This window comes from Ammospiza caudacuta, chromosome 24 (assembly GCF_027887145.1).
Source record: "Ammospiza caudacuta isolate bAmmCau1 chromosome 24, bAmmCau1.pri, whole genome shotgun sequence".
NCBI classification, from domain to species: Eukaryota; Metazoa; Chordata; class Aves; order Passeriformes; family Passerellidae; genus Ammospiza; species Ammospiza caudacuta.
The window spans coordinates 4,688,062-4,702,580 of NC_080616.1; the positions used below are offsets into that span (position 1 = coordinate 4,688,062).

A 14,519-nucleotide genomic window follows, 5' to 3' on the forward strand; every position below is an offset into this window, starting at 1 on the left:
GTTGATTTTATGCCATTTGAAGCAGCATTTTTGAAGTATTAGAGCTATCTCAGGTGGGATGTGTTCCTCTGAGAGCTCAGGAGAGCCCAGGCCCTCTCAGAGGTGCCACAGGTGGGAATTTTCAATTTTTAATCCATCATTTACAACAGAAAGCAAAGCAGCCCCAAGTCCCTGGCAATAACTGAAATGCCTCTGTAGCTTTGGAGCAATCTCTCAATAAATAAATAAATAACAAATAAACTCCTCTCAGTCTTTGCTTGGTGGAAAAGAGGAATTGTTTTTATGGAACAAACTGCCCTGGGTTTGTTCTTCACACCCCACGGTCTGAACCCACCCTGGTCACATTTCAGGGGCTGGTTTAGGGCGAAAATGGAAGCAGAAATCAGCTTTTTGACCCCAAATCAGGATCAAAACACAGACATGAGCTCAGGGAAGGGCCAGTCAAACCACAGGGGGCTGAGGAACCTTTCACAAAGTTCTTGGTGGGAAGTTCTGCCTGGAAGTGGCTCACAGCAAACACCATTTTATGACAATCTGCATATTTTATATTAAAGCATTTTGTCTGCAGAGCAGGGGAATTCCTCTCAAACTCTGCAATTTCTGCTCCTGGCCTCTTCACCCATTTTTCCCCCTCCCATGGTGTCATCACATCCCTAGAGAGCTAAAAAAGTCCAATTTTGGGTCTTTTTGATGACATCTCTGCCACTCCTCTGAGCATTTTGTCCATCTCCACTTTGCTCAGCAATCCAAGACCTCAGAAGATTTTTAGTGCATCCATTTTAAGATCTACACATCAATATATGAAAAAAAAATAATTAAACATAAAGAGAAAAGCAAGGACTAACCAAGCTGCAAGCTGCAAAAACAACTTTATTAAACAAAATCCGAGTTGGAGGTGGAAGAGAAAATTTCCAACAGCAGAAGCATCACAATTTAAGGTAGGCGAGTCTCAATTTGCCTTTAAAATACTGGTTTTTTGGAAAACAGTGCTGTTGTAGAGTGATTATAGGAGAAAGATTTCACCTACAGGATGTAATAGTTCTGAAATTCAACATAATTATTTCTATAAAAATAAAGGTAGCGACTTATGATGATTTTTCTCCCCACTGTGCCCTTATGTTTTTTCCTTTTAAAGCTATAAATTGAATTACTGCCCTTTTTGGCCAAGAACAACCAAAAAATTTATATGGATGGGGTAAAATGCACCTCAGTTCTGGATGGTGTAAAAAATGGATCCTAAAAACATTTTCACAAGATAAAACTAAAATAAAGACAGGAAAAACCCAACCATACATGGTTTACTCCTGGGATTTCTCTAGCTCTTGTCTCTTTCTGCTGTATATTAAATGCCTGTTTGTGGGTTGGCAGTAAAAAATAATTCCTTGCCTAAAAACTAACATTAAATGAGATTAAAGTGGAGCTGAGGGTTCTGTCCTGCGGAGCAGAAATAAGGAAAAGAGGGATTGCACTGCTGGACATCAGAAAAGATTAAATAAGCATAGGAATTGCATTTTTGCTGATTTTTTGGTGAAAAAATCCCAAACATTCAGCTCTTTACAGGGCATTTTTGTTAGTTCTCATTGCTTCAAGTCCTCCAGTCTGGTGGGAATTGTGACTTTGAGTGAAAATCCCAGTTTTTAACATATTCTGTGTCTGTTGGCTGCAGTGAGGGAATTGCTGAGGGTCTGCCCTGAGTGAGGAGAGTTACGGGCACTGGAGCTGTGCCCCAAACACAAACCAGCACAAACTGGGAACACTGGAGCTGTGCCCCCAAACCAGCACAAACTGGGAACACTGGAGCTGTGCCCCCAAACCAGCACAAACTGGGGGACTCCAGCTGTGCCCTGTGCCCCAAAACCAGCACAAACTCAGAGCAGGAGTGTGAGATCTGCAGAGCACTATAAGCACCTTTTTTTCCTTTTAAAATTCCCTTTTTTTTGGTCCAGGACAAGTCAGAGCCTGGGTTTAACAGGGAGGCAGAGCCCTGCCCTGAGTGGCCACCAGAGCATTGCAGAGGTTGCCACAATCTCTCTTTTCTCCTTGATAGCACAGAAATCAGCAAAATCCCCTCCCCACGGTGAGGATTGCCCAGGGGACACTCAGGAGGGCTGGACATGGTGCTTCTCCTCCTTCTAGCAGCTCTGCTGCCAGGTAAGAGTGAAGCTGGACCTGGGCACCAGGCTGGATCCTCCCCTGGACACCCGACACTTCCACCTGGGTTGGAACCCTGGATGTTCACAATTTTAAATTTTGAAATTTTAAATATTATTATTATTATTATTATTATTATTATTATTATTATTATTATTGGCACAGACTCACCAGAGAACACTACATTTGATCAGAGGCTGTAAAGAAAGCTTCCCAAAATTGATTAATAGCACTGGGATTACGAGTGTGGAGTTGGTTAGAAGTGTGTAATGTCACAGGGTGGAAAACTTAAAGTTTGGGGTTTTAGAATATAGAAATAAATATGAAGCAAGGTAGAGGGTTTAGGGTAGAAGCAAGTTGTTCTTCTTTACCTTCTTCTTCCTTCTTTTTTATCTTCTTCTTCCTTCTTCTTCATAAGTTTGAGTGATGTTTTGCAATTAGATAGAAAAGTCTGCAGTTTGGGCTTTGAGGGATCAGTTATTGGGTTAAAAGGGGAAATAATTTACATAAAATTTCTTAATTGGTTTAGTCTTAAAAGACCTTGTAACAATAACTTGTTGGCCATTTTGTGCCTCACGAATGAAAAGCTGCAGAACTCATAGTTGTGAGACTGTAAGACCAGGGGCACTCATGGGGGAAATACCACATCCAAAATAGATTTTTTGTGACACCAGGGGCACTTAGGGATAGGAAACACCTCATCCAGAATAGATTTCCTGTGCCCTGAGTGCCCTGGTGCCCCTCAGAACCCCAGCCCTGCCTGGAAGAAGCCGTGCTGGGCTCTGCTGGCTGGCAGAACAGCTGATTTGGTCAAACCTGTGTGCTTTTACACCTCAAAATTATAAAATTATAGAATAACTTTGTATAAAAATATATTCTAAAACTCTGTTATCTGCCTTGACACCATTATATTTTCTGGAAAAATCCCTTCACCCAGGATTTTGCTCCTGGGAAGCTAAGAAGCCTCAGAGAAAAGGAAAACAACATTATCTCATTTGCTTCTCCTTTGTTTTGCTGCTTTGGAATGTGTTTGGAGATTGTTTATCCACAGGTGATTGTTTCATTGGGTTTCTGCTGTGAATAATTTTGATTTATTTTGGCCAATCAGTGGCCAAGCTATGTTGAGGCTCTGGAAGGAGTCACGAGATTTTCATTAGTATCTTTTTAGCCATCTGTCTGTATCCTTTCTGAATTCTTTAGTATAGTTTAGTTTAGTATTATTTAATATAATATAATGTCTGTCTGTCTGTCCGTGCCCCAGGGCCCGTGGCCAGCAGCCTGCACAGCTCCAGGTTTTTGGCAGGAACCCTTGGGGGCTCCATCACCCACCAGTGCTTCTACACCCCCAGCCCAGCCAACCAACACCAGCGGAAATATTGGTGCAAAATAACAGAAAACGGGCTCTGCTCCACCATCATCTCCAGCAGCTTCACCTCCAGCCAGCACCAGGGCAGGGTGGCCCTTAGGGATGTCCCCCAGAATGGCACCATCACGGTGACGATGACAGGGCTGAGGAGCAGCGACTCGGGCACCTACAGGTGTGGCATTGGCAGCACCAACCGAGGGCTCCATGCCAGCCTCACCCTGGCTGTTTTGGCAGGTAAGGGTTTGTCTGGGCTCCTGGGAGAGCTTTGGGGTCAGCCTCAGGTTTAGCTGTTAGCCAGTATGGTATTTATGGGGTTCTCAGACAAAGGAATGATGAATCTGACTCCATGTTCTCAGTAGGTTAATTTATTTTTTCAATTATCTATATTGTGGTGGTGTTCACAAGGGTCCTAGGATGAGGGAAGAGATGAGAATCTTGACTCCATGTTTCAGAAGGCTGTTTTATTATTTTGTGGTATATATTATATTAAAAGAAAATTATACATTAAAATTACACTGAAGAAAGAAAAAATATTTCATCAGAAGGCTAGCAAAAGAAAAGAATAGAATGGTAATAAAATCTTGTGACTGACCAGAGAGTCTGAGACAGCCAGACTGTGATTGGCCATTAATTAGAAACAACCACATGATCCAATCACAGATGCACCTGTTGCATTCCACAGCAGCAGATAACCATTGTTTACATTTTGTTCCTGAGGCCTCTCATCTTCTCAAGAGAAAAATCTTAGCAAAAGTATTTTTCAGAAAATATGTCCATGACACTATATTATATTAAAGAATACTAAACTAAACTATACTAAAGAATTCAGAAAGGATGCAGACAGAAGGCTAAAAATATAGTAATGAAAAACTCATGACTCTTTCCAGAGTCCAACACAGCTTGGCTCCTGATTGGTCAATAAAACAAAATAATTCACAGCAGAAACCCAATGAAACAAACACCTGTTGGCAAACAATCTCCAAACACAATCCAAAGCAAGAAAACACAGGAGAAGCAAATCAGATAATTATTATTTTCCTTTTTCTCTGAGGCTTCTCAGCTTCTCAGGAGAAAAATCTTGGGTGAAGAGATTTTTCCACAAAATATGACGGTCACAAGCCAGATAACAGAGTTTTATAATATATTTTTATATAAAGTTATTCTATAACTTTATAATTTTGGGGTGTAAAAGCACGCAGGTTTGGCCAAATCAGTTGTTCAGAAATGTGAAAGGATTCTCCTTCTGCTGCCTTTTGGAAACAAAGGTTTGGAGGTTCTGGGGAAGGGCACAGGGGAAATGTCTGAGTGAATGGGTTTTGGAGAGGTAAAGGAAATAACTGCTGGAGTTGCAGGGTGTGAACTATATGTGTGGATATATTTTTTTGAGATATTTTAAGCTAAAGAGATGAATATTTATTATCCTAGAACAGAGCTCAGCAGCACTGCCTGAGATAAGTTGTAGAGCCACAAGGATGGGGCAGGTCTGGGGGCTCTGACAGTCCCTGTCCTGCTCTCTCCCTACAGATGCCACGGTGCCAAAGCCAACCCAGCTCATCCAAGGGCAGCTCCACGGCTCTGTCACAGTCCTGTGCCACTCTGGGGACAGCCACAGTGACCAGAAGGGGTTCTGGTGCAAGGTGGGCAGAAGCGGCTGCACTCCCATCGCCAGCTCTGACGGCTTTGTGAGCAGGAGGTACCAAGGACGCATCGTCATCACCCCCCAGGAGAGCTCTGGAGCTTTCAAAGTCCTGATCAACGACTTAAAGGAGGAGGACTCGGGGCTGTATCTGTGTGGGACAAAAGGATTGAAGGGTCAGGACAGCCCACAGGAGGTGCTTCTGCAGGTGGCCACAGGTAGGACAGGGCATGGGGGGCTCAGTGCTGGGTGAGGGGTGTGAAGTTCTAACTCTGCGCCCATTCCTGCAGCCTCCACCCTTCCCAGGAGACCCAAATTCCTCAGCAGCACATCTAGGGGCTCACTGTCACTATGTAGGAATCACAAACAGGACAGGACTGCTGGGAACGTGCCTTGAGCTGTTTTATTTTCCAGCATCAGCCTCATTACATGGATATGACAATGGGAAGATATCACCAGCTCACATTCCAGGCAGCAGCCCAAGAACTTAATGTTACAACTCACTTTAAAAGTTTTCTGACCAATCACACAAAGCAAAAGCACATTGACGGTATTTATATCTGTATAGTATATATTCTATATGGACAGTAGTTCTATCCAACCACTATAAGCACGTGTACCTGTGGTTAAACAATGCTTGCTTATTTAAAACACAATATTTGCTTGTAAGCCTTAAAACACAATGCACAGAGCTCCATTATTAAGCTTAGAACTCCCTAGATATATATTATATTATATTACATTACATTACATTACATTACATTACATTACATTACATTAATAGTGTATCTCACTAGATATACTTGTCTGCAGCTTAGGGAGTTATTCTAGACAAGCATTAATACACAGACCACTGCTCTATTTGTCCTTGTTTTCTACTTCTTACATAATTTTTCTGCTGACAATCTCATGGCTGCTGCTTAGCTCTAATCACAGTCCTGCTGTCTCTGAGTCCTTTCACAGCTTTCTCAAACCCTCTGATTTTATGGATTCCAACACACGGTGGGCTCAGTTCTAGGTGAAGGATATGAAATTCTAACTCTGTGCCCTCTTCTGCAGCCTCCACCCTTCCCAGGAGACCCAAACTCCTCAAGGGCACAGTCGGGGGCTCAGTGTCCTTCCAGTGCCACCACGACCCCCAGGGCACCTACGAGAGGACGTACCTGTGCAGGTGGAGGGCAGGGAGATGCCAGGTGCTGCTGGACACCGAGGGCTTCGTGCTGGGGTCCCACCGAGGGCGGGCACGCATGTCCAGCAGCTCCACGGTGCTGCTGGAGCAGCTGAAGGAGGAGGATGCAGGCTGGTACTGGTGTGGGGCCAGGAGTGGGCACACGGAGCTCACAGCCCCCCTGAAGCTGCTCATCCTCAAGGGTAGGTGGCATGGTGGGTGGCATGGCCTGGGTGGTCCCCCATGGCATTCATGTTTTCTGGAAAAATCCCTTTGCCCAGGGTTCTGAGGGGCACCAGTGCCCTGGTGCCCCTCAGAACCCCGGCCCTGCCTGGAAGAAGCCGTGCTGGGCTCTGCTGGCTGGCAGAACAGCTGATTTGGTCAAACCTGTGTGCTTTTACACCTCAAAATTATAAAATTATAGAATAACTTTGTATAAAAATATATTCTAAAACTCTGTTATCTGCCTTGACACCATTATATTTTCTGGAAAAATCCCTTTGCCCAGGATTTTGCTGCTGGGAAGCTGAGAAGCTTCAGAGTAAAGGAAAACAATAATTATCTGATTTGCTTCTCCTGTGTTTTGCTCCTTTGGAATGTGTTTGGAGATTGTTTCATTTTCATTGCATCGGTTTCATGTGGATTGTTTTGTCTCATTGGCCAATCAGTGCCAAGCTGTGCCAGGACTCTTTCCAGAGTCAGGAGTTTTCATTATTTTTTAGCCTTCTGTAAATATCCTTTCTGTATTCTTTAGTATAGTTTAGTTTAGCATTCTTTAATAAAATATAGTATCATAAAATAATAAATTAGCCTTCTAAGAACACGAAGTCAGATTCATCATTCCCTCCTGCCATGAGGCACCCCACAAATACAACAGTCCCTAAACCATTCTACATTTTCCTTTCATCATTAGCAAGCGGCTGAAGTGATGGTAAAGGTTTTCAGGGGTGGGAGAGCTGAGCTTTCCAAAGAAATGGAATAGTTTGGGTGATTTTATTGATTGGTTATGATGCAAACCCCCAGGATGGTCCTGGCAAGTGCAGCACAGGGAGGTGTTTGGCTCTGGAGAGGAGCTGAAGGTTATTTTGCAGTTTGAGAAACTGCAGAGGGTAAATAGACAGATCCATGGAACTGCTCCTCTGGCAAAGGCACAACCAGGGGGGTTAAAGCAGGAATGTTTACCAGGTACCCAGGTGTTCATCAGTGCTTTTACAGCACTCCCAGGAATGCCTGAGTCTGGTGGTTTTTCACATGACATGCCGGGTGAAATGTGTAAATCTGTGGTAAATCTAACAAACGCACTGCCCCTGCCAAAGGCTGGGTACTAAAGCATAAAAATAAAAAATAAAAAATTAATAATTAATTAATTTATTAACAATAAATAAATATTTATAAATAAATGATAAATAAATTACAAATAAATAATTAATAAATAATGATAAACATAAATAAATAAATAATAAGTCAATAATAAAGCCTTTCTCTGTAGAAACCTGCTCCTCATGGGACCCAGGAACAGCCACTCCTGAGAGAGCCACAGCACCACATCCTGCTGCCCACAGCACAGCCAGGCACAGCAGCAGGACCCACGGGATGGGCACTGTCACCAAGGTCACCTCCATGGGCACTGTCACCCAGGACGCCAGAACTGGCACTGTCACCTATGGCACCACCATGGGCACTGTCACCTATGGCACCACCATGACCGCTGTCACCCAGGACACCTCCATGGGCACTGCTCCCAGGGACACCACAATGGGCACTGTCACCCATGGCACCATCTCCCTGCTGCCCACTGTCACCCATGGCACCTCTGCAGCCTCCCCAGGTGACGCCTTTCAGGACAGGTGAGTCCACAGCCACATCCTTGGTGTTTTCCAGCCTGTCTGCCCATGCCAGGGCCCTGTGGAGGCTGTGCACAGCTGAAAACACCTCCAGGGACACCAGAAGGGACAGAAGGCAGTGAGGTTATTGCATTTGTGGGGTGCCCCAATGAAGGAAGGAATGATGAATCTGACTCCATGTTCTTAAAAGGCTAATTTATTATTTTATGATACTGTATTATATTAAAGAATGCTATACTAAACTATACTAAAGCATACAGAAAGGATACAGACAGAAGGTTAAAAAGATAATAATGAAAACTCATTACTTTCTCCAGAATCTTGACACAGCTTGGCTCTGATTGGCCAATAAATCAAAACAATTTACCTCAGAAACCAATGAAACAATCACCTGTGGGTAAACAATCTCCAGACACATTCCAGATGAGCAAAACACAGGAGAAGCAGATTATACAAGAATTGTTTCCCTTTTCTCTGAGGTTTCTCAGCTTCCCAGGAGAAATATCCTGAGCACAGGGGTTTTTCCAGGGAATGTGAATGCCACACGAGGCCAACTCATGTCCGTGCACGCTTTGAGGTTGTCTCTGACCCTGCTGGTGCTGGCTGCTGCCCTGGAGCAGATGCCAGAGTCAACAGCTGTGTCCCTGCCTGTTTCCCTGTGCCCAGGGCACTGCCAGGACCTTGGGGACGTTGCTGGGGTTTGAGCAATAGCCCTGGTGAATGTGGGGCTGCAGCACAGCCCAGGGCAGCCCTCTGAGCCCTGCAGGAGCCAGGAGTGTTGGAGCAGCAGGGGGACTCTTAGGGAATAATGTATAATGACTCAATGATTTCAGAAGGTTGAAGAAATGCTTAATTAAGCTATACAAAGAGCTTAATACACATATATTATATTATAAATAATATTATATTAATATTAAGTATTATATTATAATAGGCTTATATTATATTTTATTATGCTATATTATATTATACTATATATCAATGCTTTATTAAGCTATACTTAGGGCTTAACAAAGTCCTAAGTATATTATATTATATTATATTATATTATATTATATTATATTATATTATATTATATTATATTATATTCATAATATTATAATATATATGAATGCTTTATTAAGCTATACAAAGTGCTTAATAAATCATTATATGATATTACGCTATACTAAAACTATATATTATTAAAAAAACCCTCCTTTTAGACAGTCACAACACAGCTTTGACTTAATTAGTCAATCAATCTAAAACAACTACCACTAGTGGCCAATTAAGAAATCACTCTTTGGTAAACAATTTCTATAACACATTCCACATGTGCTAAACAACAGGAGTAGCAAATAGAGGTAAGAATTATTTTCTTCTTTCTCTGAGCTTTCTCACAGACTTTCATAGCTTCCTGGGCAAATCCTGGGAGAGAGAATGATTCTCTTTCCGTTCAGAGAATGTGAATACCACACCAGGACCCCATGGGCAGTGCTGGGAGCTCACTGTTGAACCAGGACTGAGCTTTGGGCTTTAAGGTTCATCCAAAGGCTGGCAGGTTTTGGGCAGGAATTATTCCCTGGTCATTCTCCACACCAGTTCCTGTGTCTCACCCCAGTGCAAGCTGTTCCCAGTGGATTTCCCTCCTGTGAGCAGCTCCAACTTCTCCCCCAGCTGTGGCCACCAGCCAGCCCTGCTGGAGGGATCCTGCAGCTGCTCCAGGAATTGCAGGGACAGCCAGAACCCAGCTGGGCAAAGTCCCCAAATCCCCTTCAGTACCGAGATGGGTACTTGGGATCCTCATCCAAGTACCAAGGTGGGCACCTGGGATCCTGATCCAAGTACCAAGGTGGGCACCTGGGATCCTCATCCACCCCGTCCTCCCCATCCCCAGCTTCCCCCAAGCCACAACATCCTGGCAGAAAGAGGGAAAACAGCTTCCAAAAGTGTGAGGGTTGTAACAACCTACCACAAGGATGGATTTCTTGTGAATTCCCATTGTGCTTGTGAATTTGTGTTGTGTAAACAGCTCGTTCTCCCTTTGGAGGGGCCAATTCAGCTGGCAGCACAAACCCCACAGAGCAGCTGTAGAAATCATAAGCCAAACTCCAGATCAAATGATTGCAACTCTCCTTGACTCTGTTGACTTTGCTTTGATTCAGAGTTTATAGTTCCTTGGTACTCTTTAGTGTGAAAACAACTACCTGTATGAACCACAAAGGTGACTTCAAGCCTCATTTAATCCTGGTTTTTCATCTTCCCAGCTCCTCAGGTGAACCACAGCTGCTCCCAGTCGTGTTATCAGCTCTGCTTTTGCTGATTTGCATCACCATCATCATCCTCATCCTGGCCAAAATCAAGCTTCAAAAGCAGACAGGTAAATTGGCCAGGCAACTAATTTTTGGGGCTGCAGTGGTTGTTTTGCAAGGATTTTGCTTGTGATTTCCAAGGGCTGGAATCTGACCCATGGAATATTTCCATCTCCCAGACACGTGTCTGTCCTGGAGCCACAGAACGTGACTGGACCTGCAAGAAAAGTCCTTGAGAAGTTGTTTGGTTTTGTTGGAAACGTGCTGGAAAGCAAAGCAAATGGAAATCTGGGGGTTTGTGTGTGGAAGATTTGTGGCTCCGTGGGTGATGGAAAACCCTGGAGGGAGGGACCTGTGTGGCTTCATCCTGGGCAGCTTCTGGGCCAAATCCAGCTCATTCTGTGCAAAGCTGACAAAGACAGGCCCAAAAAATCCTTTCTAAGAACCGATTTGCAAAGTTAGGTGCATCTATCTCAATCCAGACTTTGTTTTATCCATAGAAATAAATCCAACTCATTCTGTGCAAAGCTGACAAAGATAGGCCCAAAAAATCCTTTCTAAGAACTGATTTGCAAAGTTAGGTGCATCTATCTTATTCCAGACCACGTTATATACATAGAAATAAATTTAGGGACAGAGAACCTTCAGGGATGACAGCAGTGATGGGAAACACGCAATTCACAAGAAGGAAACTGTGGAATAATGGCCCAATAATGGCCTAATTTGGTGTCTGACACGCTGGAACACTTCAAGAGGTGCTAGTGGGGGTTTTCCCTGTGTTTTGTTTTACAGGAGGAGGAAGAAGCAGCACAGGGAGCCTGGAACCAGCTTTGGCCTGTGCTGGAAAGGAGGAAAGGATGGAGGAGAACCCAAGCCCAGGGGAGGAGCAAGAATTCAGGATGGGCTCTGGCAAATGTAGGTGAGTGCTTGCTGAAACTGGCACTGCAGGTGTCATCTCCCCTGATAAAAGAGAATAAAGTGACATTTTAAGCAGGGGATTTGTGGCTTAGAGAGGAAAATCAGGTTTGCAGTCCAGGAATCACAAGCCATGGCCCAAGAATCACATTCTGCTGCCAAACTCCTGCCTTTACTACTTCCCAAGAATCCTTAAGGTGTGGATTTCATAAGACTTGGATTCAATCCTACATCAAGTTTATATATTTATTGTAGGGTTGATTATAATTTTTGATTGCAAGCAGTAAAGCTGTTATCTGACTTCCTGCCTCTTTCAGTAAATTCTTATTTCTTATCTCCTTTCTCAGCATTGCACAAAAGTAATTATTGTTCACAGTGTTGCAACCATGTCATTCTCTTTTGTTCTCTTGTGCAGGACAATCTCTGCTATCCTTGGAAATATCAGGATGACCAGCTTCTATGTAAGAGTCTCAGATTGTTGATGCTTTTTAGAGAAAAGCCCCTGTAAAAATAATCTCAGAAAATACTTTAAATATCAAATATTAGAATTTAAATGTTTCTAATCTGGAGGAATTTGTACCAGTGAGAAGGACTCCACTGAAAAAAAAATTAGTGGCATAATGGCTCAGAAATTTGATTATTTCATGTTCTCACTCCAATGCACTCAGAGCCAATAGGGCTCCTAAATATAAATAACAAAAGGAAAAATTACATTTCCCCTAAAATCTTGAGCATCAACTAAATCAGCATTCAATTAAGAACTCCTAAAAGGGGGAATGGAACCCAGAAATTATTTGTGTCATTTCTTCCCAGATGTCTGTGTTGGGGAAAGCCTGGGGTAATTCTCCAAACCCAGCAGGAGGGTGACTCCAGAAGTCCCCTCTGACCTGGGGTTTTTCCACCTTTCTGTTCTCAAAACTCCTTAAAATATCATTTTAAATACCAAGTTTGGCATAAACCCAGAAATACCAATGCCAGATCACAGCTTCTCTTCTGTTTCATTATTTTACAGATACCTTATGGGGAAAAATTACTTTTCAAGGTGCCTGATGAAGACTTGAGCCAGAACCTTCTGTGAAAACCCCTGGGCACCTGAGCTGGGAATTTTCTCTGTGGGAAGCCAAGCCCCCAGCACCTCCCCCTGCACTCCTCAGAAGCCAAATCCCCTTTGCTGAGAGCTGAACCCCCACTCTGCGAAAATTGCCCCCTGTTTTGCAGAAGAGAGAATAAAATAATGCCCTGAAACCAACTATCTGTGGGTTGTTTCTCTGAGGGAAAGGTAAAACTGGGGAAGGGTGGGGAAGGAAGGAGTTTTGTGGCTTCAGGGTTGCTCATATCAGAGAATCACAGAATTGGAAAGGATCAAAAAATAAGGATTTTCTGTGGGTTTTTTTTAATCCTGATCAAAAAATAAGGATTTTCTGCAGATTTTTTAAAATCCTGATCCATGGAGTCATTTCCCAACACATAAACCACGTCTCATTTCAGTTTCTCAGATACCCATGTCCCCAAAGTGATATTTTTCCTTCACCTCTCCTGGCTTCAGGGTTGCTCATATCAGAGAATCACAGAGCTGAAAAGGACCAGGCTGTTCAAAAAATAAGAATTTTCTGGTTTTTTTTAAAAATCCTGATCCATGGAGTCACATAAACCCTATCTCATTTCGGTTTCTCAGACACCCAAGTTCCCAAAGTGATATTTTTCCTTCACCTCTCCTGGCTTCAGGGTTGCTTATATCAGAGAATCACAGAATTGAAAGGATCAGGCTGCTCCAAAAATAAGAATTTTCTGGTTTTTTAAAAAATCCTGATCCATGGAGTCACATAAACCACGTCTCATTTCAGTTTCTCAGACACCATCATTCCCAAAGTGCTGATTTTCCTTCCCCTCTGCTGCAGGGACCTCCACAGCCTCAGAAGCAGCTGAAATTCAGCCCAGCCCCGAGCACCAGCGTTGGTTCCACGCTCAGACCAGGGCTCGTGCTGCAATCTGCACTCCCCAAATAAAAGCAATCCGAAGGTTGTTTGTTTTCTGGAGATGCCAAAATGCTTTGGAACCTGGGACTTGGCAGGGAAACGCTTCCTCGTGTGCTAAAGCAAGGAAATACATTTCAAATATATTTGCATGAGGCAAGGAGCTGGTTTTACTGGAAACCTTGAGGGTGAAAAGAGGGGTTTGGTTTTAAAAAAATTCTTCATTCACCTTGGATTAATTTTACTCCTTGAGATTCACCAGCAGGTAGAAGTTCCCATATTTCTGTAGGTTTTGTTCTGCTCAAGGCCATGCTGCCTTTCTCTGCAAGGTGTTAAAAGCACATTTCCATCCCTCTGCTGGGTCCAGCAGGGAAGCTGATCCCCTGGGATCCGTGCCTGGCAGAGTGGGAGCTCCAGGAGAGCAAACACAGCTGTGGCCACCATGGCCCAGCCAGCACAAGTGGTGGCCACGAGACCAAAAAAGTCCTGCCAGCATGACCTGGGGAATGTTTGGAATGCCCAGGGAAGCAGCTCTGGTGGGAGGCTTGGAGGGGACCAGGATTTGTTCCCTTCCAGGAGAGGTGGTGGAGGCTGGTCCCTCAGTCCAAGATCCCCACCAAGCACAGAGACAGCCAGGAGATCCTTCCTCACCCAAAAAGCTCCTTCCTCATCCCAAGAGATCCTTCCTCACCCCAAAAGATCCTTTTTCACCCCAAGATCTCTTTCCTCGCCCCAAGAGCTCCTTCCTTACCCCAAAAGATCCTTTTTCACCCCAAGATCTCTTTCCTTGCCCCAAGAGATCCTTCCTCACCCCAGGAGCTCCTTTCTCACCCCAAGAGCTCCTTCCTCACTCCAAAAGATCCCTCCTTGCCCCAAGAGCACCTTCCTCACTCCAAAAGATCATTTCTCACCCCAAGAGCTACACATTCATAGAAAAAATGGAGCTCAACACCCTCAGCTAAACGAAAGGTACTTCCAAGGCTGGCTTTAGGATCTGATAAATCTGTTGAAGATCCCAGTTCTGGGCATAGGCCAGGCTTTGGCTGGACAATGGCTGGGCATTGGTTGGGCATGGATTGGGCATGGGCTGTACAGTGGCTGGGCATGGGCTGGACATTGAGTGGGCATGAGCTGGGCATGGGCTGGGCATGGGCTGGGCATTGGCTGGGCTT

The 14,519-nt window shown here is 44.0% G+C and overlaps 1 long non-coding RNA gene across 1 annotated transcript; it reads left to right on the forward strand.

Annotated features, from left to right (window-relative positions):
• The first annotated feature begins 10,442 nt into the window (after window positions 1-10,442).
• On the forward strand, window positions 10,443-12,614 carry LOC131567831 (uncharacterized). Its single transcript, XR_009275667.1, has 4 exons — window positions 10,443-10,527; window positions 11,252-11,378; window positions 11,790-11,835; window positions 12,387-12,614. It is a non-coding gene; the product is annotated as an uncharacterized LOC131567831 (long non-coding RNA).
• The last annotated feature ends 1,905 nt before the right edge of the window (window positions 12,615-14,519 follow it).